At 66.1% G+C, this 27,930-nt stretch overlaps 1 pseudogene; it reads left to right on the forward strand.

The window, feature by feature from the left end:
* The first annotated feature begins 20,969 nt into the window (after positions 1-20,969).
* LOC105710506 (protein tyrosine phosphatase type IVA 3-like) lies at positions 20,970-27,900 on the forward strand (annotated as a pseudogene).
* Positions 27,901-27,930: the final 30 nt, after the last annotated feature.

Raw genomic sequence — 27,930 nt, forward strand, 5'->3', positions numbered from 1 at the left:
CTCTGGACAGGGGTAGGTGCCGGGGTGCCTGGGTCTCTGGACAGGGGTAGGTGCCGGGGGGCATTGGTCTGTGGACAGGGATAGGTGCCCGGGTGCCTGGGTCTGTGGACAGGGGTAGGGGCCGGTGTCCAGGGCCTCTGGACAGGACTAGGTGCCGGGGGTCCTGGGTCTCGGGACACAGTTAGGTGCCGGGGATCCTGAGTGTCTGGACCAGGGGTAGGTGCGGGCAGTCCTGGGTCTCTGGAGGGGTTTTGGTGCCAGGGGTCCTGGGTCTCTGGACGGGGGTAGGTGCCCGGGGTCGTGGGTCTCTGTACGGGGGTAGGTGCAGAGTGGCCTGGGTCTCTGGACGGGGCAGGTGCCGGGCGGCCTGGGTCTGTGGACAGGGGTAGGTGCCGGGCGGCCTGGGTCTGTGGACAGGGGTAGGTGCTGGTGTCCAGGGCCTCTGGACAGGGCTAGGTGTCGGGGGTCCTGGGTCTCGGGACACGGTTAGGTGCCAGGGGTCCTGAGTGTCTGGACAGGGGTAGGTGCGGGGGGTCCTGGGTCTCTGGAGGGGTTTAGGAGCCAGGGGTCCTGGGTCTCTGGACGGGGGTAGGTGCCCGGGGTCGTGGGTCTCTGAACGGGGGTAGGTGATGGGGGGCCTGGGTCTCTGGACGGGGGCAGGCGCCGGGGGGCCTGGGTTTCTGGACATGGGCAGGTGCCTGGGTCCAGGGCCTCTGGACAGGGTCAGGTGCCGGGGGGCCTGGGTCTCTGGAAAGGGTCAGGTGCTGGGGCGCCTGGGTCTCTGGACATGGTCAGGTGTCTGGGGGCTTGGGTCTCTGGACAAGGGTAGGTGCCAGGGTCCAGGGCGTCTGAACGGGGTAGGTGCCAGGTGGCCTGGGTCTCTGGACAGGGGTAGGTGCCGGGCTCCAGGGCATCTATACGGGGTAGGTGCCAGGTGGCCTGGGTCTCTGGACAGGGGTAGATGCCAGGTGGCCTGGGTCTCTGGACAGGGACAGGTTCCGGGGCCCTGGGTCTCTGAACGGGGGTAGGTGATGGGGGGCCTGGGTCTCTGGATGGGGGTAGGTGCCGGGGTCCAGGGATTCTGTACAGGGGTAGGTGGGGGGATCCTGGGTCTCTGTACAGGGGTAGGTGCCGAGGTCCCTGGGTATCTGGACAGGGGCAGCTGCTGGGGGGCCTGGGTCTCTGGACCGATGTAGGTGCTGGGGGGCCTGGGCCTGGGTGGGTGCCAGGGTCCAGGGCCTCTGGACCGGCGCAGGTGCCGGGGGGAGTGGGTCTCTGGACAGGGGCAGGTGCCGGGGGCCTGGGACTCTGAACGGGGGTAGGTGCCGGGGGCAGGTGCCGGGGGCCTGGGTCTCTGGATAGGCGTAGGTGCCGGGGGCCTGGGTCTCTGGACAGGGGTAGGTGCCAGGGTGCCTGGGTTTCTGGATGGGGTAGGTGCCGGTGTAATGAGTCTCTGTACAGGAGTAGGTACGGGGGGCCTGGGTCTCCGGACAGGGGCAGGTGCCGGGGTCCAGGGTCTGTGGACACGGGTATGTGCCAGGGGTCCTGTGTCTCTGGACGGAATAAGAGCCGGGGTCCCGGGTCTCTGGGCAGGGGTAGGTGCTGGGGGGCCTGGGTCTGTGGACAGGGGTAGGTGCAGGGATCCTGGGTCTCTGGAGAGGAGTAGGTGCCGGGGGTCCTGAGTCTGTGGATGGGTAGGTGCCAGGGTCCTGGGTCTCTGGACAGGGGTAGGTGCTGGGGGGCCTGGGCCTGGGTAGGTGCCGGGGTCCAGGGCCTCTGGACAGGGGCAGGTGCCAAGGGGCCTGGGTCTCTGGACAGGGGTAGGTGCCTGGGGGCCTGGGCCTGGGTAGGTGCCGGGGTCCGGGGCCTCTGGACAGTGGCAGGTGCCTGGGTGCCTCTGTCTCTGGAAAAAGGTAGGTGCCGGGGGGCCTGGGTCTCTGGACAAGGATAGGTGCCATGGGGCCTGGGCCTGGGTAGGTGCCGGAGTCTAGGGCCTCTGGTCAGGGGCAGGTGCCGGGGGGCCTGGTTCTATGGACAGGGGCAGGTGCCGGGGGCCTGGATATCTGTACGGGGGTAGTTGCCGGGGGGCCTCGGTCTCTGGACAGTGATACGTGCCGGGGTCCAGGGCCTCTGGACAGGGGTAGGTGACTGGGACCTGGGTCTCTGGACAGGGATAGATGCAAGGGGTCCTGGGTCTCTGGACGGAGTAAGTGCCGGGGGCCTGTGTCTCTGGACAGGGCTAGTTGCTGGGGGGCCTGGGTCTCTGGACAGGGGAAGGTGCCGGGGGTGCTGGGTGTCTGGACAGGGGTAGGTGCCGGGGGCCTGGGTCTCTGGACGGGGGAAGGTGCTGGGGGGCCTGGGTCTCTGGACAGGGGTAGGTTCCTGAGGGCCTGGGCCTGGGTAGGTGCCGGGGTCCAGGGCCTCTGAACAGGGTCTGGTCTGGGGGGCCTGGGTCTCTGAACATAGGTAGATTCCAGGGTCCTGGGTCTCTGGACGGCCGTAGGTGTCAGGCTGCCTGGGCCTGGGTGGGAGCCGGGGTCCAGGGCGTCTGGACAGGGGCAGATGCTGGGAACCTGGGTCCCTGGACAGGGGCAAGTGCCGGGGGCCTCTGTCTCTGGAAGGGACAGGTGCCGGGAGCCTGTGTCTCTGAACGGGGGTAGGTGCTGGGGAGCCTGTGCCTGAGTAGGTGCCGGGGTCCAGGGCCTCTCGGCAGGGTTAGGTGCCGGGGGACCTGGGTCTCTGGACGGGGTAGGTGCCGGGAGCCTGGGTCTCTGGACAGGGGTAGGTGCCGGGGGGCCTGGGTCTCTGGACAGGGGCAGGTGCCGTGGGGCCTGGGTCTATTGACAGGGGCAGATGCAGGGGCACCTGTGTCTCTGGAAAGGGGTAGGTGTCCGGGGCCTGGGTCTCTGGACAGGCGTAGGTGCCAAGGTTCCTTGGTCTCTGGACGGGGGTAGGTGCCGGGGGGCTTGGGCGTGGGTAGATGCCAGGGTCCAGTGTGTCTCGACAGGCGCAGTTGCTGGGGGGCCTGGATCTCTGGACACGGTCACGTGCTGGGGGCCTGGGTCTCTGAACAGGGGTAGCTGCCGGCGTCCAGGGCCTCTGGACAGGGGTAGGTGCCGGGGGCCTGGGTCTCTGGACAGGGATAGGTGCCGGGTTCCTGGGTCTCTGGACAGGGTAGATGCCGGGGAACTGGGTCTCTGGACAGGGTAGATGCCGGGGACCTGGGTCTCTGGACAGGGGTAGGTGCCGGGCGCCCTGGGTCTCCGGACAGGGTTAGGTGCCGGGGGGGTCTGTGCTTGGGTATGTGCTAGGGTCCAGGGCCTCTCGACCGGGGCAGGTGCCGGGAGGCCCGGGTCTCTGGAGAGGGATAGGTGACGGGGGCCTGGGTCTCTGGACAGGCGTAGGTGCCAGGGGTCTTGGGTCTCTGGACGAGGGTATGTGCCGGGGGGCCTGGGCCTGGGTATATGCCGGGGTCCAGGGCCTCTGGATACGGGTAGGTGCCAGGGGCCTGCATCTGTGGACACAGGTAGGTGCTGGGGTCCCGAGTCTCTGGACAAGTGTAGGTGCCGGGGGGCCTGGTCTCTGGACAGGGGTAGCTGTCGGGGGGCCTGGGTCTTTGGACAGGGGTAGGCGCCACGGTCTTGTGTGTCTCGACAGTGGTATGTGCCGGGGTCCTAGGTCTCGGGGTAGGTGCCAGGGGCCTGTGTGTCTGGACAGCCGTAGGTTCCAAGGGTCCTGGGTCTCTGGTCAGGGATAGGTGCCAGGGGGACTGGGTCTCTGGATGGTGGTAGGTGCCGGGGGACTGGGTCTCTGGACAGGGGTAGGTGCCGGGGGCCTGGGTCTCTGGACAGGCGTAGGTGCCGGGGGCCTGGGGGTCTGGAAAGGGGTAGGTGCCGGGGTCCTGGGTCTCTGGACAGTGGTAGATGCCGAGGGGCCTGCGTCTCTGGACACGGGTAGGTGCTAGGGGGCCTGGATCTGGGTTGGTACCAGGGTCCAGGGCCTCTGCACAGGGGCAGGTGTCGAGGGGCCTCGGTCTCTGAACGGGGGTAGGTGCCGGGGGGCCTCGGTCTCTGGACAGGGGTAGGTGCCGGGGGTCTGCATCTCTGGACGGGGTAGGTGCCGGGGGCCTGGGTCTCTGGACAGGGTAGGTTTGGGGGGCTTGGTTCTCTGGACAGGGGTAGGTGCAGGGGGGCCTGGGTCTCTGGAGAGGGGTAGGTGCCGGGAGGCCTGGGTCTCTGGACAGGGGCAGGTGCCGGGAGGCCTGGGTCTCTGGACAGGGGCAGGTGCCGGGAGGCCTCGGTCTCTGGTCGGGGGCAGGTGCCGGGGTCCAAGGCCTCTGGACAGGGGGAGGTGCCGGGTGGCCTGCGTCTCTGGACAGGGGTAGGTGCCGTGGGGCCTGGGTCTCTGGACAGGTTCAGGTGCCGGGGCGCCTGGGTCTCTGGAGAGGGGGAGGTGCCGGGGGGCCTGGGTCTCTGGATAGCGGCAGGTGCCGGGGGCCTGGGACTGTGGACAGGGGTAGGTGCATAGGGGCCTGGGTCTCTGCACAGAGGTAGGTGCCGGGGGCCCTGGGTCTATGGAGAGGGGTAGGTACAGGGGGGCCTGGGTCTCTGGACAGGGGTAGGTGCCGGGGTCCTGGGTCTCTGGACAGGGGCAGGTGCTGGGATCCAGGGCCTCTGGACAGGAGCAGGTGCTGGGATCCAGGGCCTCTGGACAGGGGCAGGTGCCCAGGGGCCCGGGTGCCTTAACAGGGGCAAATGCAGGGGCTCCTGGGTCTCCAGACAGGGGTAGGTGCCAGGGGGCCTGGGTCTCTGATCAGGGGTAGGTGCCGGGCGGCCTGACTCTCTGGAGGGGCAGGTGCCGGGGACCTGGGTCTCAGAACGGGGGCAGGTGTGAGGGGGCCTGGGTATTTGGACAGGGGTAGGTGCCGGGGTCCAGGGACTCTAGACAGGGTAGGTGCCGAGGGCCTGGGTCTCTCAACAGGGGTAGGTGCCAGGGGTCCTGGGTCTCTGGATGGGGGTAGGTGCCGGGGGTCCTGGGCCTGGGTAGGTGCCAGGGTCCAAGGCCTCTGGACAGGGAAAGGTGCTGGAGGCCTGGGTCTCTGGACAGGGGTAGGTGGCGGGGTCCTGGGCCTCTGGACAGGGGTAGGTGCCTGGTGCCCGGACCTGTGGACAGGGAAAGGTGCTGGGGGCCTGGGTCTCTGAACAGGGGTAGCTGCCGGGGTCCAGGGCCTCTGGACAGGGGTAGGTGCCGGGGACCTGGGTCCCTGGACAGGGTTAGGTGCCGGGGTCCTGGGTCTCCGGACAGGGTAGGTGCCTGGGGCTTTGGCCTCTAGACAGGGGTAGTTGCCAGGGGGCCTGGCTCTCTGGACAGTTCTGGGGCGGGGGACCTGGGTCTCTGGACAGTGGCAGGTGCCTGGGTCCAAGGCATGTGGACAGGTGCAGGTACCGAGGGGCATGGGTCTCTTGACAGGGGCAGATGCGGGGACGCCAGGGTCTCTGGACAGGGGTAGATGCCGGGAGGCCTGGGTCTCTGGACAGGGGTAGCTGCCGGGGGCCTGGTTCTCTGGACAGGGGTAGGTGCCGGGGTGCCTGGGTCTCTGGACAGGGGTAGGTGCCGGGGGGCATTGGTCTGTGGACAGGGATAGGTGCCCGGGTGCCTGGGTCTGTGGACAGGGGTAGGGGCCGGTGTCCAGGGCCTCTGGACAGGACTAGGTGCCGGGGGTCCTGGGTCTCGGGACACAGTTAGGTGCCGGGGATCCTGAGTGTCTGGACCAGGGGTAGGTGCGGGCAGTCCTGGGTCTCTGGAGGGGTTTTGGTGCCAGGGGTCCTGGGTCTCTGGACGGGGCAGGTGCCGGGCGGCCTGGGTCTGTGGACAGGGGTAGGTGCTGGTGTCCAGGGCCTCTGGACAGGGCCAGGTGTCGGGGGTCCTGGGTCTCGGGACACGGTTAGGTGCCAGGGGTCCTGAGTGTCTGGACAGGGGTAGGTGCGGGGGGTCCTGGGTCTCTGGAGGGGTTTAGGAGCCAGGGGTCCTGGGTCTCTGGACGGGGGTAGGTGCCCGGGGTCGTGGGTCTCTGAACGGGGGTAGGTGATGGGGGGCCTGGGTCTCTGGACGGGGGCAGGCGCCGGGGGGCCTGGGTTTCTGGACATGGGCAGGTGCCTGGGTCCAGGGCCTCTGGACAGGGTCAGGTGCCGGGGGGCCTGGGTCTCTGGAAAGGGTCAGGTGCTGGGGCGCCTGGGTCTCTGGACATGGTCAGGTGTCTGGGGGCCTGGGTCTCTGGACAAGGGTAGGTGCCAGGGTCCAGGGCGTCTGAACGGGGTAGGTGCCAGGTGGCCTGGGTCTCTGGACAGGGTTAGATGCCAGGTGGCCTGGGTCTCTGGACAGGGACAGGTTCCGGGGCCCTGGGTCTCTGAACGGGGGTAGGTGATGGGGGGCCTGGGTCTCTGGATGGGGGTAGGTGCCGGGGTCCAGGGATTCTGTACAGGGGTAGGTGGGGGGATCCTGGGTCTCTGTACAGGGGTAGGTGCCGAGGTCCCTGGGTATCTGGACAGGGGCAGCTGCTGGGGGGCCTGGGTCTCTGGACCGATGTAGGTGCTGGGGGGCCTGGGCCTGGGTGGGTGCCGGGGTCCAGGGCCTCTGGACCGGCGCAGGTGCCGGGGGGAGTGGGTCTCTGGACAGGGGCAGGTGCCGGGGGCCTGGGACTCTGAACGGGGGTAGGTGCCGGGGGCAGGTGCCGGGGGCCTGGGTCTCTGGATAGGTGTAGGTGCCGGGGGCCTGGGTCTCTGGACAGGGGTAGGTGCCAGGGTGCCTGGGTTTCTGGACGGGGTAGGTGCCGGTGTAATGAGTCTCTGTACAGGAGTAGGTACGGGGGGCCTGGGTCTCCGGACAGGGGCAGGTGCCGGGGTCCAGGGTCTGTGGACACGGGTATGTGCCAGGGGTCCTGTGTCTCTGGACGGAATAAGAGCCGGGGTCCCGGGTCTCTGGGCAGGGGTAGGTGCCGGGGGGCCTGGGTCTGTGGACAGGGGTAGGTGCAGGGGTCCTGGGTCTCTGGAGAGGAGTAGGTGCCGGGGGTCCTGAGTCTGTGGATGGGTAGGTGCCAGGGTCCTGGGTCTCTGGACAGGGGTAGGTGCTGGGGGGCCTGGGCCTGGGTAGGTGCCGGGGTCCAGGGCCTCTGGACAGGGGCAGGTGCCAAGGGGCCTGGGTCTCTGGACAGGGGTAGGTGCCGGGGTCCGGGGCCTCTGGACAGTGGCAGGTGCCTGGGTGCCTCTGTCTCTGGAAAAAGGTAGGTGCCGGGGGGCCTGGGTCTCTGGACAAGGATAGGTGCCATGGGGCCTGGGCCTGGGTAGGTGCCGGAGTCTAGGGCCTCTGGTCAGGGGCAGGTGCCGGGGGGCCTGGTTCTATGGACAGGGGCAGGTGCCGGGGGCCTGGATATCTGTACGGGGGTAGTTGCCGGGGGGCCTCGGTCTCTGGACAGTGATACGTGCCGGGGTCCAGGGCCTCTGGACAGGGGTAGGTGACTGGGACCTGGGTCTCTGGACAGGGATAGATGCAAGGGGTCCTGGGTCTCTGGACGGAGTAAGTGCCGGGGGCCTGTGTCTCTGGACAGGGCTAGTTGCTGGGGGGCCTGGGTCTCTGGACAGGGGAAGGTGCCGGGGGTGCTGGGTGTCTGGACAGGGGTAGGTGCCGGGGGCCTGGGTCTCTGGACGGGGGAAGGTGCCGGGGGTGCTGGGTCTCTGGACAGGGGTAGGTGCTGGGGTCCAGGGCCTCTGGACAGAGGCAGGTGGCGGGGGACCTAGGTCTCTGGACAGGGTTAGGTACCGTGGGGCTTGGGTCTTTGGACAGGGGTAGGTGCCGGGGGGCCTGGGCCTGGGTAGGTGCCAGGGTCCAGGGCCTCTGGACAGGGGCTGGTGCCGGGGGGCCTGGGTGTCTGGACAGGGGTAGGTGCCGGGGGGCATGGGGCTCTGGACAGGGGTAGATGCCTTGGTCCAGGGCCTCTGTACAAGGGCATGTTCCGGGGTCCTGGGTCTCTGGACAGGGGTAGGTGCCGGCGGCCTGTGTCCGTGGACGGGGATAGGTGCCGGGGGCCTGGGTCTCTGGACGGGGGTAGGTGCCAGGGGCCTGGGTCTGTGGCCGGGGGTAAGTGCCGGGGGGCCTGTGTCTCTGGACGGGGGTAGGTGCCAGCATCCAGTGCATCTAGACGGGGTTAGGTGCCGGGGACTTGGGTCTCTTGACAGGGGTAGGTGCCAGTGGTCCTGGTTCTCTGGACAGGGTAGGTGTCAGGGGTCCTGGGTCTCTGGACGGGGATAGGTGCCCGGGGTCGTGGGTCTCTTTACGGGGGAAGGTGCGGGTATCCTGGGTCTCTGGACAGGGGAAGGTGCCAGAGGGCCTGGGTCTCTGGACAGGGGAAGGTGCAGGGGGGCTGGGTCTCTGGACAAGGCTAGGTGCCAGGGAGCCTGAGCCAGGGTAGGTGCTGATGTTCTGGGTCTCTGGACAGTGGTAGGTGCCGGGGGGCCTGAGCCAGGGTAGATGCCGGTGTCCTGGGTCTCTGGACAGGGGTAGGTGCCGGGGGCCTGGGTCTCTGAATGGGGGTAGGAGCCGGGGGTCCTGGGTCTCTGCACGGGATAGGTGCCGGGGGCCTGGGTCTCTGGACAAGGGTAGGTGCCGGCGGCCTGCGTGTCTGGACACGGGTAGGTGCCCCGGTCCTGGGCCTCTGGACGGGGTAGGTGCCGGGAGCCTGTGTCTCTGGACAGAGGTAGGTGCTGGGGTCCCGGGGTCTCTGGACAGGGGTAAGTGCTGGGTCCTGGATCTCTGGACAGTGGTAGGTGCCGGGGTCCAGGGCCTCTTGACAGGGACATGTGCCGGGGGTCTGGGTCTCTGGTCATGGGCAGGTGTGGTGGGCCTGAGTCGCTGAACGGTGGTAGTTCCCAGTGGGCCTGGTTGTCTGGACAAGGGTAGGTGGCGGGGTCCTGGGTCTCTGGACAGGGTTAGGTGCAGGGGCCTCGACAGGGGTAGGTGTTGGGGCCCTGGGCCTCTGGACAGGGGTAGGTGTTGGGGGACTTGGGTCTCTAGACAGGGGTAGGTGCAGGGTCCTGGGCCTCCGGACAGGGACAGGTGCCGGGGTCCAGGGCCTCTCGACAGGTGCAGGTGCCAGGGGGCCTGTGTCTCTGGACAGAGGCAGATGCTGGGGCGCCTGTTTCTCTCGACAGGGTTAGGTGCCGGGGGACCTGGGTCTCTGGAGAAAGGTAGGTACTGGGGGGCCTGGGTCTCTGGACAGAGACAGGTGCCGGGGGTCCTGGGTCTCTGGACAGGGGCAGTTGCCGGGGGCCTGGATCTCTGGACATGGACAGGTGCCGGGATCTAGGGCCTCTAGACAGGGTCAGGTGCCGGGGGGCCTGGGTCTCTGAACGGGGGTAACTACCGGGTTCCAGGGCATCTGGACAGGGGTTGGTGCTGGGGGCCTGGATGTCTGGACAGGGGTAGGTGCCGGGGTCCTGGGTCTCTGGACAGGGTAGGTGCCGAGGACCTGGGTCTCTGGCCAGGGGTAGGTGCCAGGGGGCCTGGGCCTGGGGAGGTGCCGGGGTCCAGGGCCTCTGGACAGGGGCAGGTGCCGGGGGCCTCGATCTCTGGACAGGGGCTGGTGCCGGGGTACAGGGCGTCTGGACAGGGGCAGGTGCCGGGGGACCTGGGTCTCTGGACAGGGGCAGGTTCCGGGGTCTAGCGCCTCTGGAAAGCTCTAGGTGCCGGAGGCCGTGGATCTCTGTACAGGGGTAGGTGCCGGTGTCCAGGGCCTCTGGAAAGGGGCAGGTGCCGGGGGGGCCTGGGTCTCTGGACAGGGGTAGGTGCCAGGGGGCCGGGGCCTGGGTAGGTGCCGGGGTCCAGGGCCTCTTGACAGGGGCAGGTGCCGGGGGTCTGGGTCTCTGGACAGGGGTACGTGCCAGGAGGCCTGGGTCTCTAGACAGGGGTAGGTGCCAGGAGGCCTGGGCCTCTGGACAGGGGTAAGTGCCGGGTGGCCGTGGTCTCTGGACAGGGGTAGGTGCCGGGGGTCCAGGGTTTCTGGACGGGGGTAGGTGCCGGGGCCTGGGCCTGGGTAGGTGCCTGGGTCCAGGGCCTCTGGACAGGGGCCGGTGCCAGGCGGCCTGGGTCTGTGGACAGGGGCAGGTGCCGGAGGCCTAGGTCTCTGAATGGGGTTAGGTGCAGGGGGGCCTGGGTCTATTGACAGGGGCAGGTGCCGTGGGGCCTGGGTGTATTGACAGGGGCAGATGTGGGGGCACCTGTGTCTCTGGATAGGGGTAGGTGTGCGGGGCCTGGGTCTCTGGACAGGCGTAGGTGCCAAGGTTCCTGGGTCTCTGGAAAGGGGTATGAGCCCGGGGGGCCTGGGCGCGGGTAAGTGCCAGGGTACAGGGTGTCTGGACAGGCGCAGTTGCTGGGGGTCCTGGATCTCTGGACATGGTCACGTGCCGGGGGCCTGGGTCGCTGAACGGGGGTAGTTGCCAGCGTCCAGGGCCTCTGGACAGGGTTAGGTGCAGGGGTCCTGGGTCTCTGGACAGGGGTAGGTGCCGGGTTCCTGGGTCTCTGGACAGGGTAGATGCCGGGGACCTGGGTCTCTGGACAGAGGTAGGCACCGGGGGCCTTGGGTCTCTGGACAGGGCTAGGTTCCAAGGGGGCCTGTTCTTAGGTATGTGCTAGGGTCCAGGGCCTCTCGACAGGGGCAGGTGCCGGGAGGCCTGGGTCTCAGGACAGGGGCAGGTGCCGGGGGCCTGGGTCTCTGAATGGGGTTAGGTGCCGGGGGGCCTGTGTCTCTGCACGGGGGTAGTTGCAGGGGGCCTTGGGTCTCTGGACAGGGGTAGGTGCCGGGAGGCCTGGGTCTATGGACAGGGGTAGGTGAAGGGGGGCCTGGGTCTCTGGACAGGTGCAGGTGCCGGAGCGCCTGGGTCTCTGGACAGGGGCAGGTGCCAGAACGCCTGGGTCTCTGGACAGGCGTAGGTGCCCGGAGGCCTGGGCCTGGGTAGGTGCCGGGGTCCAGGGCCTCTGGATAGGGTTAGGTGCCGGGTTCCTGGGTCTCTGGACGTTGGTAGGTGCCGGGGGCTTCTGTCTCTGGACGGGAGTAGGTGCTGGGGGCCTGGGTCTCTCGACAGTGGTAGGTGCTGGGGGGCCTGGGTCTGTGGACAGCGGTAGGTGCCGGGGTCCAGGGCCTCTGGACAGGGTAGGTGCCGGGGGCCTGGGTCTATGAACATAGGTAGATTCCAGGGTCCTGGGTCTCTGGACAGGGGTAGGTTCCTGAGGGCCTGGGCCTGGGTAGGTGCCGGGGTCCAGGGCCTCTGAACAGGGTCTGGTCTGGGGGGCCTGGGTCTCTGAACATAGGTAGATTCCAGGGTCCTGGGTCTCTGGACGGCCGTAGGTGTCAGGCTGCCTGGGCCTGGGTGGGAGCCGGGGTCCAGGGCGTCTGGACAGGGGCAGATGCTGGGAACCTGGGTCCCTGGACAGGGGCAAGTGCCGGGGGCCTCTGTCTCTGGAAGGGACAGGTGCCGGGAGCCTGTGTCTCTGAACGGGGGTAGGTGCTGGGGAGCCTGTGCCTGAGTAGGTGCCGGGGTCCAGGGCCTCTCGGCAGGGTTAGGTGCCGGGGGACCTGGGTCTCTGGACGGGGTAGGTGCCGGGAGCCTGGGTCTCTGGACAGGGGTAGGTGCCGGGGGGCCTGGGTCTCTGGACAGGGGCAGGTGCCGTGGGGCCTGGGTCTATTGACAGGGGCAGATGCAGGGGCACCTGTGTCTCTGGAAAGGGGTAGGTGTCCGGGGCCTGGGTCTCTGGACAGGCGTAGGTGCCAAGGTTCCTTGGTCTCTGGACGGGGGTAGGTGCCGGGGGGCTTGGGCGTGGGTAGATGCCAGGGTCCAGTGTGTCTCGACAGGCGCAGTTGCTGGGGGGCCTGGATCTCTGGACACGGTCACGTGCTGGGGGCCTGGGTCTCTGAACGGGGGTAGCTGCCGGCGTCCAGGGCCTCTGGATAGGGGTAGGTGCCGGGGGCCTGGGTCTCTGGACAGGGATAGGTGCCGGGTTCCTGGGTCTCTGGACAGGGTAGATGCCGGGGAACTGGGTCTCTGGACAGGGTAGATGCCAGGGACCTGAGTCTCTGGACAGGGGTAGGTGCCGGGCGCCCTGGGTCTCCGGACAGGGTTAGGTGCCGGGGGGGTCTGTGCTTGGGTATGTGCTAGGGTCCAGGGCCTCTCGACCGGGGCAGGTGCCGGGAGGCCCGGGTCTCTGGAGAGGGATAGGTGACGGGGGCCTGGGTCTCTGGACAGGCGTAGGTGCCAGGGGTCTTGGGTCTCTGGACGAGGGTATGTGCCGGGGGGCCTGGGCCTGGGTATATGCCGGGGTCCAGGGCCTCTGGATACGGGTAGGTGCCAGGGGCCTGCATCTGTGGACACAGGTAGGTGCTGGGGTCCCGAGTCTCTGGACAAGTGTAGGTGCCGGGGGGCCTGGTCTCTGGACAGGGGTAGCTGTCGGGGGGCCTGGGTCTTTGGACAGGGGTAGGCGCCACGGTCTTGTGTGTCTCGACAGTGGTATGTGCCGGGGTCCTAGGTCTCGGGGTAGGTGCCAGGGGCCTGTGTGTCTGGACAGCCGTAGGTTCCAAGGGTCCTGGGTCTCTGGTCAGGGATAGGTGCCAGGGGGACTGGGTCTCTGGATGGTGGTAGGTGCCGGGGGACTGGGTCTCTGGACAGGGGTAGGTGCCGGGGGCCTGGGTCTCTGGACAGGCGTAGGTGCCGGGGGCCTGGGGGTCTGGAAAGGGGTAGGTGCCGGGGTCCTGGGTCTCTGGACAGTGGTAGATGCCGAGGGGCCTGCGTCTCTGGACACGGGTAGGTGCTAGGGGGCCTGGATCTGGGTTGGTACCAGGGTCCAGGGCCTCTGCACAGGGGCAGGTGTCGAGGGGCCTCGGTCTCTGAACGGGGGTAGGTGCCGGGGGGCCTCGGTCTCTGGACAGGGGTAGGTGCCGGGGGTCTGCATCTCTGGACGGGGTAGGTGCCGGGGGCCTGGGTCTCTGGACAGGGTAGGTTTGGGGGGCTTGGTTCTCTGGACAGGGGTAGGTGCAGGGGGGCCTGGGTCTCTGGAGAGGGGTAGGTGCCGGGAGGCCTGGGTCTCTGGACAGGGGCAGGTGCCGGGAGGCCTGGGTCTCTGGACAGGGGCAGGTGCCGGGAGGCCTCGGTCTCTGGTCGGGGGCAGGTGCCGGGGTCCAAGGCCTCTGGACAGGGGCAGGTGCCGGGTGGCCTGCGTCTCTGGACAGGGGTAGGTGCCGTGGGGCCTGGGTCTCTGGACAGGTTCAGGTGCCGGGGCGCCTGGGTCTCTGGAGAGGGGGAGGTGCCGGGGGGCCTGGGTCTCTGGATAGCGGCAGGTGCCGGGGGCCTGGGACTGTGGACAGGGGTAGGTGCATAGGGGCCTGGGTCTCTGCCCAGAGGTAGGTGCCGGGGGCCCTGGGTCTATGGAGAGGGGTAGGTACAGGGGGGCCTGGGTCTCTGGACAGGGGTAGGTGCCGGGGTCCTGGGTCTCTGGACAGGGGCAGGTGCTGGGATCCAGGGCCTCTGGACAGGAGCAGGTGCTGGGATCCAGGGCCTCTGGACAGGGGCAGGTGCCCAGGGGCCCGGGTGCCTTAACAGGGGCAAATGCAGGGGCTCCTGGGTCTCCAGACAGGGGTAGGTGCCAGGGGGCCTGGGTCTCTGATCAGGGGTAGGTGCCGGGCGGCCTGACTCTCTGGAGGGGCAGGTGCCGGGGACCTGGGTCTCAGAACGGGGGCAGGTGTGAGGGGGCCTGGGTATTTGGACAGGGGTAGGTGCCGGGGTCCAGGGACTCTAGACAGGGTAGGTGCCGAGGGCCTGGGTCTCTCAACAGGGGTAGGTGCCAGGGGTCCTGGGTCTCTGGATGGGGGTAGGTGCCGGGGGTCCTGGGCCTGGGTAGGTGCCAGGGTCCAAGGCCTCTGGACAGGGAAAGGTGCTGGAGGCCTGGGTCTCTGGACAGGGGTAGGTGGCGGGGTCCTGGGCCTCTGGACAGGGGTAGGTGCCTGGTGCCCGGACCTGTGGACAGGGAAAGGTGCTGGGGGCCTGGGTCTCTGAACAGGGGTAGCTGCCGGGGTCCAGGGCCTCTGGACAGGGGTAGGTGCCGGGGACCTGGGTCCCTGGACAGGGTTAGGTGCCGGGGTCCTGGGTCTCTGGACAGGGTAGGTGCCTGGGGCTTTGGCCTCTAGACAGGGGTAGTTGCCAGGGGGCCTGGCTCTCTGGACAGTTCTGGGGCGGGGGACCTGGGTCTCTGGACAGTGGCAGGTGCCTGGGTCCAAGGCATGTGGACAGGTGCAGGTACCGAGGGGCATGGGTCTCTTGACAGGGGCAGATGCGGGGACGCCTGGGTCTCTGGACAGGGGTAGATGCCGGGAGGCCTGGGTCTCTGGACAGGGGTAGCTGCCGGGGGCCTGGTTCTCTGGACAGGGGTAGGTGCCGGGGTGCCTGGGTCTCTGGACAGGGGTAGGTGCCGGGGGGCATTGGTCTGTGGACAGGGATAGGTGCCCGGGTGCCTGGGTCTGTGGACAGGGGTAGGGGCCGGTGTCCAGGGCCTCTGGACAGGACTAGGTGCCGGGGGTCCTGGGTCTCGGGACACAGTTAGGTGCCGGGGATCCTGAGTGTCTGGACCAGGGGTAGGTGCGGGCAGTCCTGGGTCTCTGGAGGGGTTTTGGTGCCAGGGGTCCTGGGTCTCTGGACGGGGGTAGGTGCCCGGGGTCGTGGGTCTCTGTACGGGGGTAGGTGCAGAGTGGCCTGGGTCTCTGGACGGGGCAGGTGCCGGGCGGCCTGGGTCTGTGGACAGGGGTAGGTGCCGGGCGGCCTGGGTCTGTGGACAGGGGTAGGTGCTGGTGTCCAGGGCCTCTGGACAGGGCTAGGTGTCGGGGGTCCTGGGTCTCGGGACACGGTTAGGTGCCAGGGGTCCTGAGTGTCTGGACAGGGGTAGGTGCGGGGGGTCCTGGGTCTCTGGAGGGGTTTAGGAGCCAGGGGTCCTGGGTCTCTGGACGGGGGTAGGTGCCCGGGGTCGTGGGTCTCTGAACGGGGGTAGGTGATGGGGGGCCTGGGTCTCTGGACGGGGGCAGGCGCCGGGGGGCCTGGGTTTCTGGACATGGGCAGGTGCCTGGGTCCAGGGCCTCTGGACAGGGTCAGGTGCCGGGGGGCCTGGGTCTCTGGAAAGGGTCAGGTGCTGGGGCGCCTGGGTCTCTGGACATGGTCAGGTGTCTGGGGGCCTGGGTCTCTGGACAAGGGTAGGTGCCAGGGTCCAGGGCGTCTGAACGGGGTAGGTGCCAGGTGGCCTGGGTCTCTGGACAGGGGTAGGTGCCGGGCTCCAGGGCATCTATACGGGGTAGGTGCCAGGTGGCCTGGGTCTCTGCACAGGGGTAGGTGCCGGGGGGCCCGGGTCTCTTGACAGGTACAGGGGCCGGGGGGCCTGGGTATCCGGACAGGGGTACCCTGGCCAGGGTCCAGGGCATCTGGACATGTTCAGGTGCCGCGGGCATGGGTCTTTTCACACGGGCAGATGCGGGGGCGCCTATGTCTCTGGACAGAGGTAGGTGCCGGAGGGCCTGGGTCTCTGGACAGGGGTAGATGCCGGCGGGCCTGGTTCTCTGGACAGGTGTAGGTGCCGGGGGTCCTGAATCTCTGGACAGGGGTAGGTGCCCGGAGCCTGGGTCTCTGGACAGGGGTAGGTGCCGGGGGGCCTGGGTCTGTGGACAGGGGTAGATGCCGGGGTCCAGGGCCTCTGGACAGGGCTAGGTGCCGGGGTGCCTGAGTCTCTGGACAGGGGTAGCTGCTGGGGGCGGGTGTCTCTGGGCAGGTGTAGGTGCCAGGGGTCCTGAGTCTCTGGACAGGGGAGGTGCCGGGGGCCCGGGTCTCAGGACAGGGGTAGGTGCCGGGGTCCTGAGTCTCTGGACAGGGGTAAGTGCCGGAGGCCTGGGTCTCTGGACAGGTGTAGGTGCCGGGACGCCTTGGTCTTTGGATAGGGGTAGGTGCTGCGGGGCCTGGGTCTCTGGAAGGGGCAGGTGCCTTGGTCTCTGTATAGGGGTAGGTGCTGGGGGGCCTGGGTCTCTGGAAGGGGCAGGTGCCGGGGGCCTAGGTCTCTGAACGGTGGTTGGTGCCAGGGGGCCTGGGTCTCTGGACGGGTAGGTGCCAGGGGTCCTTGGTCTCCGGACGGGGGCAGGTGCCAGGGGGCCTGGGCCTCGGTAGGTGCCGGGTTCCAGGGCCTCTGGACAGGGAAAGGTGCTGGGGGGACTGGGTCTCTGGACAGGGGCTGGTGCCGGGGGCCTGGGTCTCTGAACGGGGATAGGTGCCGGGATCCAGGGCCTCTGGACAGAGGTAGGTGACGGGGGCCTGGGTCTCCGGACAGGGTAGGGGCTGGGGGCCTGGTTCTCTGGAAAGGGTTAGGTGTCGGGGTCCTGGGTCGCTGAACAGGGGTAGGTGTTGCGGTCCTGTGCCTCTGGACAGGGGTAGGTATTGGGGGACCTGGGTCTTTAGACAAGGGTAGGTGTGGGGTCCTGGGCCTCTGGACAGGGGCAGGTGCCGGGGTCCAGGGCCTCTCGACAGGGGCACGTGCCGTGGGGCCTGGGTCTCTGAACAGGGGTAGGTGCCGGGGGCCTGGGTCTCTGGACAGGGGCTGGTGCCGGGGGCCTGGGTCTCTCAACGGGGGTAGGTGCCTGGGGCCTGGGTCTCTGGACAGGGACAGGTGCCTGGGGGCCTGGGACTCGACATGGGTAGGTCCCGGGATCCAGGGCCTCTGGATACGGGCAGGTTCCGGGGGGCCTGGGTCTCTTGACAGGGGCAAATGCAGGGGCGCCTGGGTCTCTGGACAGGGATAAGTGCTGGCTGGCCTGGGTCTGGGGACAGGGGTAGGTTCCCGGGGGGCCCGGGTCTCTGGACAGGGGTACGTGCCGGGGTCCAGGGCCTCTGCACAGGGCTAGGTGCCGGGGGCCCTGGGTCTCTGGACAGGGGTAGGTGCCGGGGGCCTGGGTCTCTGGACAGGGGTAGGTGCCTGGGGGCCTGGGTCTCTGGACATGGGTAGGTGCGGGGTGCTGGACAGGGGTTGGTGTTGGGGGACCTCGGCCTCTGTACAGGGGTAGGTGTTGGGGGACCTTGGTCTCTGGACAGGGGTAGGTGCGGGGTCCTGGGCTTCTGGACAGAGGCAGCTGCCGGGGGTTGGGGTCTTTCGACAGGGGCAGATGCCGAGGGGCCTAGGCCTTGGTAGGTGCCGGAGTCCAGGGCCTCTGAACAGGGGCAGGTGCCGGGGCTTAGGTCTCTGTACAGGGGCAGGTGCCGGGGGGGCCTGGGTCTGTGGACAGGGGAAGGTGCCGGGGGGGCTGGGTGTCTGGACAGTGGTAGGTGTCGGAGGGGCTGGGTGTCTGGATAGTGGTAGGTGCCGGGGGGCCTGGGTCTCTGGACAGGGGTAGGTGCCGGGGGGCCTGGGTCTCTGCACAGGGGTAGGTGCCGGGGGGCCCGGGTCTCTGCACAGGGGTAGGTGCCGGGGGGCCCGGGTCTCTGCACAGGGGTAGGTGCCGGGGGGCCCGGGTCTCTTGACAGGTACAGGGGCCGGGGGGCCTGGGTATCCGGACAGGGGTACCCTGGCCAGGGTCCAGGGCATCTGGACATGTTCAGGTGCCGCGGGCATGGGTCTTTTCACACGGGCAGATGCGGGGGCGCCTATGTCTCTGGACAGAGGTAGGTGCCGGAGGGCCTGGGTCTCTGGACAGGGGTAGATGCCGGCGGGCCTGGGTCTCTGGACAGGTGTAGGTGCCGGGGGTCCTGAATCTCTGGACAGGGGTAGGTGCCCGGAGCCTGGGTCTCTGGACAGGGGTAGGTGCCGGGGGACCTGGGTCTCTGGACAGGGGTAGGTGCCGGGGGGCCTGGGTTTCTGGACAGGGATAGGTGCCGGGCTCCATGGCCTCTGGATGGGGTAGGGGTAGGGGGCCTGGGTGTCTGGACAGGTGTAGGTGCCGGGGGGCCTTGGCCTGGGTAATTGCTGGTGTCCAGGGTGTCTGGACGGGGCAGCTGTCGGGGGCCAGGGTCTCTGAACGCGGGTAGCTCCCGTGGTCCAGGGCCTCTGCACAGGGGTAGGTGCCGGGGGCCTGGGTCTCTGGACAGGGGTAGGCGCCGGTATCTGGGTCTCTGGAAAGGGTAGGTGCTGGGGGTTGGGTCTCTGGACAGGGGTAGATGTTTGGGGATGTTGGTTCTCTGGACAGGGGTAGGTGTTTGGGGATTTTGGTCTCTGGACAGGGGAAGGTGCGGGGTCCTGGGTCTCTCGAAAGAGGCAGGTGCCGGGTGTTTGGGTCTCTGGAGAGCGGCAGGTGCCAGGGGCCTGGGTCTCCGGACAGGGGAAGGTGCTGGGGGGCCTGGGTCGCTACACAGGGGTAGGTGCCTAGGTGCTTGGGTCTCTGGACAGCTGCAGGGACCGGTGGCCTGGGTATCTGGACAGGGGCAGGTGCCGGGGTTCAGGGCATCTGGACATGTTCAGGTGCTGGGGTCCTGAGTCTCTGGACAGCTGTAGGTGCCGAGGGGCCTTGGTCTCTGGACAGGGTCAGGTGCCGAGGGGCCTTGGCCTGGGTACGTGCCGGGGTCCAGGGCCTCTGAACAGGGGCAGGTGCCGGGGGTTTAGCTCTCTGGAGAGGGGCAGGTGCCAGGGGGCCTTGGTCTCTGGACAGGGGTAGGTGCCGGGGGGCCTGGATCTCTACACAGGGGTAGGTGCCTAGGTGCTTGGGTCTCTGGACAGGTGCAGGGACCGGGGGGCCTGGGTATCTGGACATGTTCAGTTGCCGGGGTCCTGAGTCTCTGGACAGCTGTAGGTTCCGGGGGGCCTTGGTCTCTGGACAGGGGCAGGTGCCGGGGAGCCTGGGTCCCTTGACAGGGGCAGGTGCCGGGGTCCAGGGCCTCTGGACAGGGCTAGGTGCCGGGGTGCCTGAGTCTCTGGACAGGGGTAGGTGCCGTGGGGGCCTGGGTCTCTGGACAGGGGTAAGCCGCGGGTCGTCTGTCTCTGGACGTGGTAAGTGCCATGGACCTGGGTCTCTGGACAGGGGTAGGTGTCAGGAGTCCTCGGTCTCTGGACGGGGTAAGTGTCGTGGGCCTGGGACCCTGGATAGGGGCAAGTGCCAGGGAGCCTGGTTCTCTGGACAGAGAACATGAACCAGAACATGAGGTGTGGTGCCTGCTTTGAGCCCGCAGCACTGGCTGCTGTGCAGAGTGTGGAGGGCAGGCAAGGAGGAGCCCACCGTCCCGCCCGGCCACCCTCCGAGTCCGGGGGCCCAGGCCTTGTGCCCTCCCTGCACCTGGACTGAGGCTCCAGTGACCTGGCCTGCTTGGTGGGCAGCTGGGAAGGGGTGCTGGGCAGGGGCACAGGTGAGAGGTGTGGGCTGGAGGATGGAGGGCTCTGCTGGGTGAGGGGTTTGAAGTGCCTTTCCTTGAGTGGCAGGCAGTAGTGACAGGGCTGGGCTTGGGTTGGGTCCAGGGGGCTGGAGGGTCTGCTAACAGCTGGGTCACCGCTGGAGGGATCCTGGGGGCACTTGTGTGGCCCATCATTGTGCTAATGGGGTAACAAAGGCCAGCGCCTCACACAAGGTCTCTCAGTCCTTCCGTAGAGAGGGGAGGGGGCTGCATGCTCCTGGGACTCCTTTGTCTGGGAGCTTTGGGGCCATGAGACCCAGAGACGGGGAGAGGCAGGTGTGGAGTTGCTTTGAGCCGCCCGCAGGGCCCCTGCAGCCTCCCTCTGGGCTGTTCACGGCGTGAATCCGCTCCTGGCTACCTGTGGTGTCACCACCCTGGCATGTGTGCCTGACAGCTGGCCTGTTGGCGTGGTCTGTCCCCGCCTCCCTGAGCTCCTGGAAGGGAGGGCTGGCCTGTTTATCCCCTGAGCCTGGCTGAGCCCTGTGTGAGCAGTAGAGACACAGGGGCTGGGGGACACTGGCGGGCCAGGGGGCTGCTGACAGGAAGGAGACTTTCTGCAGAAAGCAAGAGGTGATGAGGGTGGCCCTTGGCCATGTGTGGGTCCAGGCCCCTCACCTCCTTGTGCTGGCAGCACTGACTGAGTGCCTGGGCCCCATTCCCTGAGGATGGGCCACCAGAGAGACCTGGGCTCAGATGTTCGCAGTGGCCAAGAATCGGAAGAGGAGAGGGCAGCAGTCCTGGGTGGGTTTTCCACAGATCACAGTGGGCTGGCGGGGGCCAGGCTCAGGCTTCTTAGGGGAGCTTGGTCTCTGTCACAGTAGAGGGACCCATCCTCTGTGTGCTGAGGTTCAGCATGTCCTGGGGGTGTGTGTGTGTCTGAAATCCCGGTCCCCTGTGTCCTCCATCATGCCCTTCTGGCTGTGTGGTAGCTGCCCTATCGCCTCCAGGCCTGGGTCAGTCCTGGTAGGAGCCGTTCTTCCTTGTGCTGCCATGTAGGGAAACTGAGGCCTAAGAGGGTCACTCAGCATGGTCAGGAGGAGGCCCCAGGAGAAGTGTCGCCTGTGACTGTGGGCTTAGGGCAGGCTTGAACCCCTCATGGGAGAGTGGGGCCCCTTGTGACCCCTTTCTGTTCATTTTCTTCATCTCTGCCCCCAGATGCTGTGTGCTGTGGACACGCCTGGGATTCACGGAGTAGGCTGCAGGGTCCAGCCCTGAGCACTGCTAGCCCGAGGTCCCCGAGCCTGCTGCTGAGGGTCCCCACGCTGCTGGCTATCACCATTGCCCTCAAGTGCTGATGGCCTCTGCTGTCCAGCCCGGGGCCAGCTCTACTGCATGAGCCCCCTGCCACACTCCAGGACTCACTGTACCCCGATGGGGTAACATGACAGAGGCCCCGCACATCAGAGGCCACTGTCCCCACAGCCACTGCCCGTGACCCCTGGCCCAAGGGTGCTGGAGTTGGGTCAGTCATTCTTCCTCTGGCCGTTGGGGGCTTGGAGCCCACCTCTGAGTGAAGGAGGCTGTCTGCCCGTCCACCGATGTGGAGAGGGCACCCCCAGCATGGGGTCCAGCTCTGGACACTGCTTGGTGGCTGGATTTACTTTGGGTTTTTAAGTTTTCTTTGCTGAGCTTTTCTGGTGGTTCTTTTTCTTTTTTGCCCCTTTATGACTATCCAGCTCTGAGAGACAGGAGTTCAGAGCTGCCTACAGTACTTTGGGGGGCTGTTTTGTTCCTTTGCTTTTTTAAGAGTTGGATTTTCTTTTTTAATTATCCAAACTCTGGGCAGGTTCCTCCCCGACGCCCAAGTTATTTGCACAATATTTGTGCTGGGTGTGGGGTGGGTTTTTAAAAAGATCTCTTTCTCTTGGACAAGCACAGGGATCTCGTTCTCCTCATTTTTGTGGGGTGCATGGGGACTTCTCATGTCTGTGTCCCCAGCCTTCTCTGCAGCCCCTTTCTGCCCTGTGGGCCCAGCGTCAGGAGGCGCCATGGCTGAGATGAACCGCCCGGCCCCAGTGGAGATGAGCTACAAACACATGCGCTTCCTCATCACCCACAACCCAGCAAATGCCACCCTCAGCACCTTCATTGAGGTGAGTGCAGATGGAGGTGGGGTGGGCAGGTCCAGCCAAGGTGTCAGGAAAGCCTGGCTGAGCTGCACTCGGGCATCTCAAGAGGGGTCCACTGGCCCGGCTGGCTAGACAGGGCTCATGGCCTTGGAGCAGGGCTCAGTCCCCCGTTACAGGGTCCTGGAGGAGGGACATGGGGATGCCCTGAGACCTCAAGGGTGAGGGTATTGGGGGATCAACTGGGTCCCCTAGGGGGCCTGCAGGGTGCTGGCATGTGACAGGAGGGACTCCACGCCATGTGGATAGAGGCAAGTGGTGAAGTCAGGGGCACACGGGCCAGGCTCTGCGTGCTCAGCTGTGGCCTGGGCCGGGGCCCTCCTGAGCCCTTTGCTTTCCTTTTGGCCTCTGTGCCTAGGCTGAGTGGGCCGGAGGTGCCCTGGTGTGAGAAGTGGCTGCTTATGGGGAAGCAGGTGGATGGGGACAGGTGGGCAGGTTGGCTCCATGGCTGGCCAGGCCTCCAGGCGTTGCCCTGCTCTGCATTGCCAGTTTCTGGGTGAGGCCTCAGGCTAGACCAGGTTGGGCTGGGGACTTCAGGGCCTGGATATCTGCGTGAGTAGGGACTGGGCAAGTGTCAGTGCTGACCACGGGAGGGAGGGACCACTGTGTCCTGGAGAGACAGCAGGCAGAAATGCCTGCCACTGGCCCCCCGGCACATGGGACCAGATGCATTTGCGGAAGCCGTGTTGGGAGTGGAGACTGCAGCAATCTGCCTCGCCTCCTGTAGGAGCCTGGCCTCTGCAGAGTGCCCTGCTGCCTGCAGGCCTGGGCCCATTTGCAGAGTCTGCGGCCTTGTGCGGGCCGTTGACAAAGCCTCTGACTGTGGCAGGCTGAGTCAGAGGCTGCAGCTGTGTGCAGGGTCATTTGTGGCTGAGTCCTCTACCACATGAGATAAGCCTTCATGGCCTTGTCATAATGAAACAGGGATTTGGGCATGAGAGGGCATTGAGAGCTGTGGAGCAGGAGGCATTGGGCACCCTGCCATTAGGGAGCCTGGACCCTGGACACTGAACCAGGTACCCTACAGAAGATGGCTATCATCTGCACAGCTGAGACCTCTGAGGTAACAGCAGAACCTACAGAAAGATTGGTGAGAACAGCATGATAAGCGGCCAGGGTCAGGCCTCAGAATTGACTGGGATCAGGGTTAAGCCTGTAACCAAGTTCAGGTCTCAGTGTGTGACCAAGGTTGGGACTCAGTTTGTGTCCAGGATCAGGGCTTGGTACGTGAACAGGATCAGGGCTCAATGTGTGACCAGGATCAGGGCTCAGTGCGACCAGGAATGGGGCTCAATGGATGACCAGGATTGGGACTCAGTGTGTGACCAGGATCGGGACTCGGCATGTGTCCAGGATCGGGACTCGGCGTGTGTCCAGGACCGGGGCTCGGTGTGTGACCAGGATCGGGGCTCGGCGTGTGACCAGGATCTGGCTCGGTGTGTGACCAGGATCGGGGCTCAGTGTGTGACCAGGGTCGGGGCTCAGTGTGTGACCAGGGTCGGGGCTCAGTGTGTGACCAGGATCTGGGCTCAGTGTGTGACGAAGGTTGGGACTTGGTATGTGGCCAGGATCCAGGTTCGGTGTGTGACCAAGGTTGGGGCTCAATGTGTGACTAGGGTCGGGGCTCAGCATGTGTCCAGCATTAGGGCTCAGTGTGTGACTGTCAAGGCTCAGTATGTGACCAGGATCAGGGAGGGCTCAGCCTGTAACCAGGGCTAGGGCTAAGTTGTGGGCTGGGTGGCTGTTCCCTCTGCTGAGGGTACAGAGGGACTCTGAGGTACCCCACAGTCCCCGAGCCCAGGATCCTTACCTGCACCCTGCATTCTCAGATAGTTGGGTGCTGGCCTCTCTTGTGTTCCATGTCCCTGTCCCTTGACTAGCAAGGCCTAGCAGCTGATTCCTCACCACTCCCAAAATAGCTGCAAGAGTAGATGGGGTGCAAACAGCCCCCTCATGTGACTCCTGTGGAGCGGAACCCCCCGAACTGGGGGTATAAATATCGGCTGGGGTGGGAACAGCCCCCGCACGTGACTCGCGTGGAGTGGAACCCCCCGAACTGGAGGTATAAATATCGGCCTGACTGTGAACTGCTGTGACCTTTTCTCTGGTTGTGTGGGTCTTCCCTGCTGTCGTACAAGGCCCAGCTCCCTCCTGGCTGCCATCTGAGCAGTGCCTGCCCTCCCTGGTCTGAGGCACCCCAGCTGATGCCCACCCCTCTTAGACCCCAAAGCCCCTCTGGACTGGACCCATCTATGCGGCTCAGCCTGGGGAGCTGCTAGGATGCAGGGGCTCACATGTGGGCTGGGGAGTCCTTTTCCTGCTGCAGGGACCCAGTAGCTTTTCTGGAAGAAATGTTCCTGGTAGATCTGGGGTCCTGAGCACCCCAGAGGAGGGGGTGATGTGCTGGGGAGCCAGGATCCCAGCTGCTGAGCTGTGCCTGACTGTGAATGTGGGTAGGGACATCTTTGCTTCTTCTGGGTGGCCTGAGGGACCTAGGACAGGCTCTTCCACATACAGATGCCACCTCCACCAGCCATGGAGCCCCAAGTCCACTCTTGGTGGGCCCCACTGCATCAGGGTCTGCCTGGCTGGAGGGTGAAATGCCCTTCCCTGGCTTCTTCAAGGGCCATGACCCTGCCCTGCAGGCCTGAGGGGACAGTGCTCCACCCTGAGAGGTCTGAGGGGACATGTTCAAGTCTTGGGAGACTGGGGGAAAACAGCTGTGCCCTGGGAGCCCTGGTGAGTGGGGCCCATCCCTGAGCCCTGCCGCCCAGCCCAGCCCTGCCTCCTCCGTCTTCCCACACCCAGGACCTGAAGAAGTATGGGGCTACCACTGTGGTGTGTGTGTGTGAAGTGACCTACGACAAAGTGCTGCTGGAGGATGGCATCACAGTTGTGGTGACGCGAGGCTCGGGGACCCTGGTGGCTGCTGCCGCTGGGGAAGGGTGGGGCGGGGGCTCTGGGCCTGCCAGGGTGTCTTAGTGCCCCTCCCGTGGCAGCCCTGGGCCTGTTCGTGCCTGGACCGTGGGTAGGTCTGGGTACATCAAGGGAAGGCCAGGGTGTTGGGCCGTGTGACCTCAGGAAAGTCACCCTAGTGCACCCTGTCTTTCTGTCTAGAATGGACCAGCCTGGCTTGCGAGGCAGGGGTGGCACATGCTTTGTGCCTCTGCCAAGGGGGCGGGCAGGCTCCTCCACCTGTCAGGCCCTCCCCTGGCCTGTCTTGGGTTCCCCTGGGTCTCGCTGCCTGAGTGGCTGGGGCCCTGTTGCCAGGCTGTGGGCTCCTGGGGAGGACCCTTGGGCGGTTTCCTTGACTCCCTTGGCCCTAGGGACCCAGGTCTAGGAGGGGTGGGGCAGTTCTCCTGCCATACCCTTTGGGGGTGGGGACGGCCACAGCAGCCACAGCCCCAGAGCCAGCCCCAGGGGAGTCCATCCCCAGCCGGCAGACAACTGGTCCCTGACTCAGGCCTGTCCAGCTGCACCTGGGCCTCAGGCTCCCCAGGGCGGAGCACCCCTCAGCCACTGCTTTTCACCCGGGACTCCGCTTTTGGCAGGGGTTGCTGTTTCCTAACCTCGGCTTGGTGGTTTGGAGTGGTAGCTGCACCGGCGTGTGGGGTCAGACGGGAGTCCCGCCCCTGCCCTCTGCAGCCTTGTGACCCCGCAGATCACTCCAAGCCTTGGGTTCCTCCCCTCAAAGCGGGCTGCTTGGAAGAATGGAGACGGGGTGCACCCATGTCCTCCCTCCCCTTCTACAGCAATGGGAGGGATTGGGGTCAGATGTAAGTTGCTGTAATGTAGGTGGGGACACCTATGCTCAGACCAGTTGCCTCTGGGAGTCACCCTGCCTAGTGGCTGGGGAGGGTTAAGATGCCCCCAAAGGCTGCACATCTGCCTCAGTGGGCCCAGCAGGCTCTCCCTGGCACCAGACAGCCCCAGGTCTGGTACGGTCCTGCGGCCCTGCCTGAACCTGCCTTCCCAAGACTGAAACGTGTCCGTCCCCACTGCAGCGCCCAGGCCCTCCCCTGGGAAGACTCCCATCATCCACCTCTCCAGGGTGCTGGGGGATGGGACGAAGGCAAGTGCAGGTCATCTTCCAAGACCAAATTAACCCCCAGCAGCAATGGGCCAGGCCCCAGTGGAAACGCCTGTTGAGGGTCCTGCTCTCAGAAACGGGGGCCTGTCTTGTTCCACAGCCCCGTCTTCAGTCCTTCCTGGCACCTGGGCTGTGTGTGGCATGTGCCAGCCATCTTTGCATGCTGCCACAGGGGACAAGATCCCTTGCACCAGCCGACCCAAAACCTCTCAGGCAGCCACCGGCACACAGGTGTGAGGGATTGTGACCCCAGAACCAGAGCTCAGGCTGACAGGCATGGGGATTAGGATTTGTGCGACTCTGGAGGAGGCTCTACTCAGAAAGGGGTGGTCCAGGAAGGCTTCCTGGAGGGGACAGCTGAAGTGAGCAGGGAATGATGAGTCTGAGGCACCCACTATGGGGTGTGTCCATGGCCATGCTGTGCCCTTCCTGTGTGTCCTGTGGGGTCTGCCACCCTCACCCTAGCGGGCTCCTGGCATCCTCTGCCTGTCAGAGCTCCCTGCCCTACCATGGTCAGGAGTCCTCATGTCTGCTTCCCTCCGCAGGACTGGCCGTTTGACGACAGGCGCCCCTACCCGGCAAGGTCGTGGAAGACTGGTTGAGTCTGGTGAAGGCCAAGTTCTGCGAGGCCCTGGGCAGCTGCATGGCTGTGCACTGCGTGGCGGGCCTGGGCCGGTGAGCGTCAGGGCAGGGCGGGACTGGCCATGCCAGAGCTAGGGCATCTCGTGGTCTGACAGCCTCACTTTTGGATGGGGGTGCTGAGCACATGTTCACGAGACCTTCCAGGAGACCCGGGCCCCAAGGTCTAGGGCTCCCAGGCTGGTCCTCTCCCAGCTTTGCAGAGAGTTTGCTTCCTAAAGTCTCACCCAGCTTCTTCCTGCTGTGGTGGAAACTGTCCCGACACCTTGTGCGGGAAAGGGCTGCCATCCCCCTCCCCAGACCCAAAGATACCCCCACACACAGCTGGGGATCAGACCCGCTGCTTGGAGGAAGAACGGCTGGGATTGGATGAAATGACCTGTGGCACACCCCCATCTGCAGAGGAAAACCCAGGTGAGCCGGGTTGACAGAAGGCCTGGATCCGGCTCTTAGCACTTCACCTGCCAGCTCCCTCGTGGCTTGGCTGCCCCCTGCCTGATGCCGCATGGCTACCCCCTGCCCGATGCTGTGCTGGGCAGGACAGGTTGGGCCGTGCTGTGGATGCAGGCAGGCCCAGAGCCCAGTAGCCTGGAACAGCATGGGTGCTTCTTGCCCCTGTTGCTGCCTATTGGCTGGGGCCCTACGCTGAGGCCTGGCTGAGGGCCACGCCTTCCCCTGTGTGCTGTGGGGCAGAGGAAGCCACCGTGGTGCAGGAAGGCACCTGCAGATTTGCTGGGCAGAGACTCCTCGGGTTACCTCTGCCCCAACTTCCTTGTCCTGAGCCAGCCCATGGCCACGCCTGAGGTCATGGCAGGTGGGGATGGATGAGCCTCCAGAGGGGCTGAGTGGGCAGCCCTAGACCCCTCTATGCCTGTCACCTCAGGGCCTCTCAGGCAGGCACGGCTCCAGCATCCTCTCCTCCAGGAAGCCCTTCTGTCCACCCCAGCCAGGAACATGCAGTCAAGGACCAGATGGCGGGGACAGGGTGAACACACAGCCCAGGTCCCTGCTACAGGGAGCAGATGGCAGGGACAGGGAGAGCATGCAGCTCAGGTCCCCGCTGTACTGGGAGGTCACACAGCTGGGTGGGAATTCTGGGCATGGCCCCTCCCTTACTGACAGGGCTCCCCTCCCTGGATGGTGGAGGTGCCCAGGCACCACTCTTGTTGCTGGTTCGTGGCCTTGGGGTAGGTCCTACCCAGCTGGGGTATCCTGGGTGCCGTAGGGAGCTCAGAGAGTCAGCCTGAGCTTGATGCTTTGGTGAGTGTGGAAGGCAAGCAGGGCGAGCTGCAGGGGTCAGGAAAGGGTGACTGTGACTCTGGAAGTAGCCCTCGGCGGGAATGGGCTTGGCCAGCCGCAAGGACTCACTGCAGCCCACTGCACTCTCAGCTTCCAGCCCCCTGGGGCAGGCGAGGTGGGCAAGCCAAGGCATCAGATGATCCCGCCCTGTACCCTCTTCCCAGGAAGCGCCGAGGAGCCATCAACAGCAAGCAGCTTACCTACCAGGAGAAATATCGGCCTAAACAGAGGCTGCGGTTCAAAGACCCACACACGCACAAGACCCGCTGCTGTGTCATGTAGCTCAGGACCTCGGCTGGGCCTGGCTTCCGGGCCTGGGGCCCATGGTGGCCCTGCCGTG

Source organism: Aotus nancymaae, unplaced genomic scaffold, assembly GCF_030222135.1.
Source record: "Aotus nancymaae isolate 86718 unplaced genomic scaffold, 86718_ANA_hifiasm-v0.15.2.pri h1tg000003l, whole genome shotgun sequence".
In the NCBI taxonomy this organism is placed as follows: Eukaryota; Metazoa; Chordata; class Mammalia; order Primates; family Aotidae; genus Aotus; species Aotus nancymaae.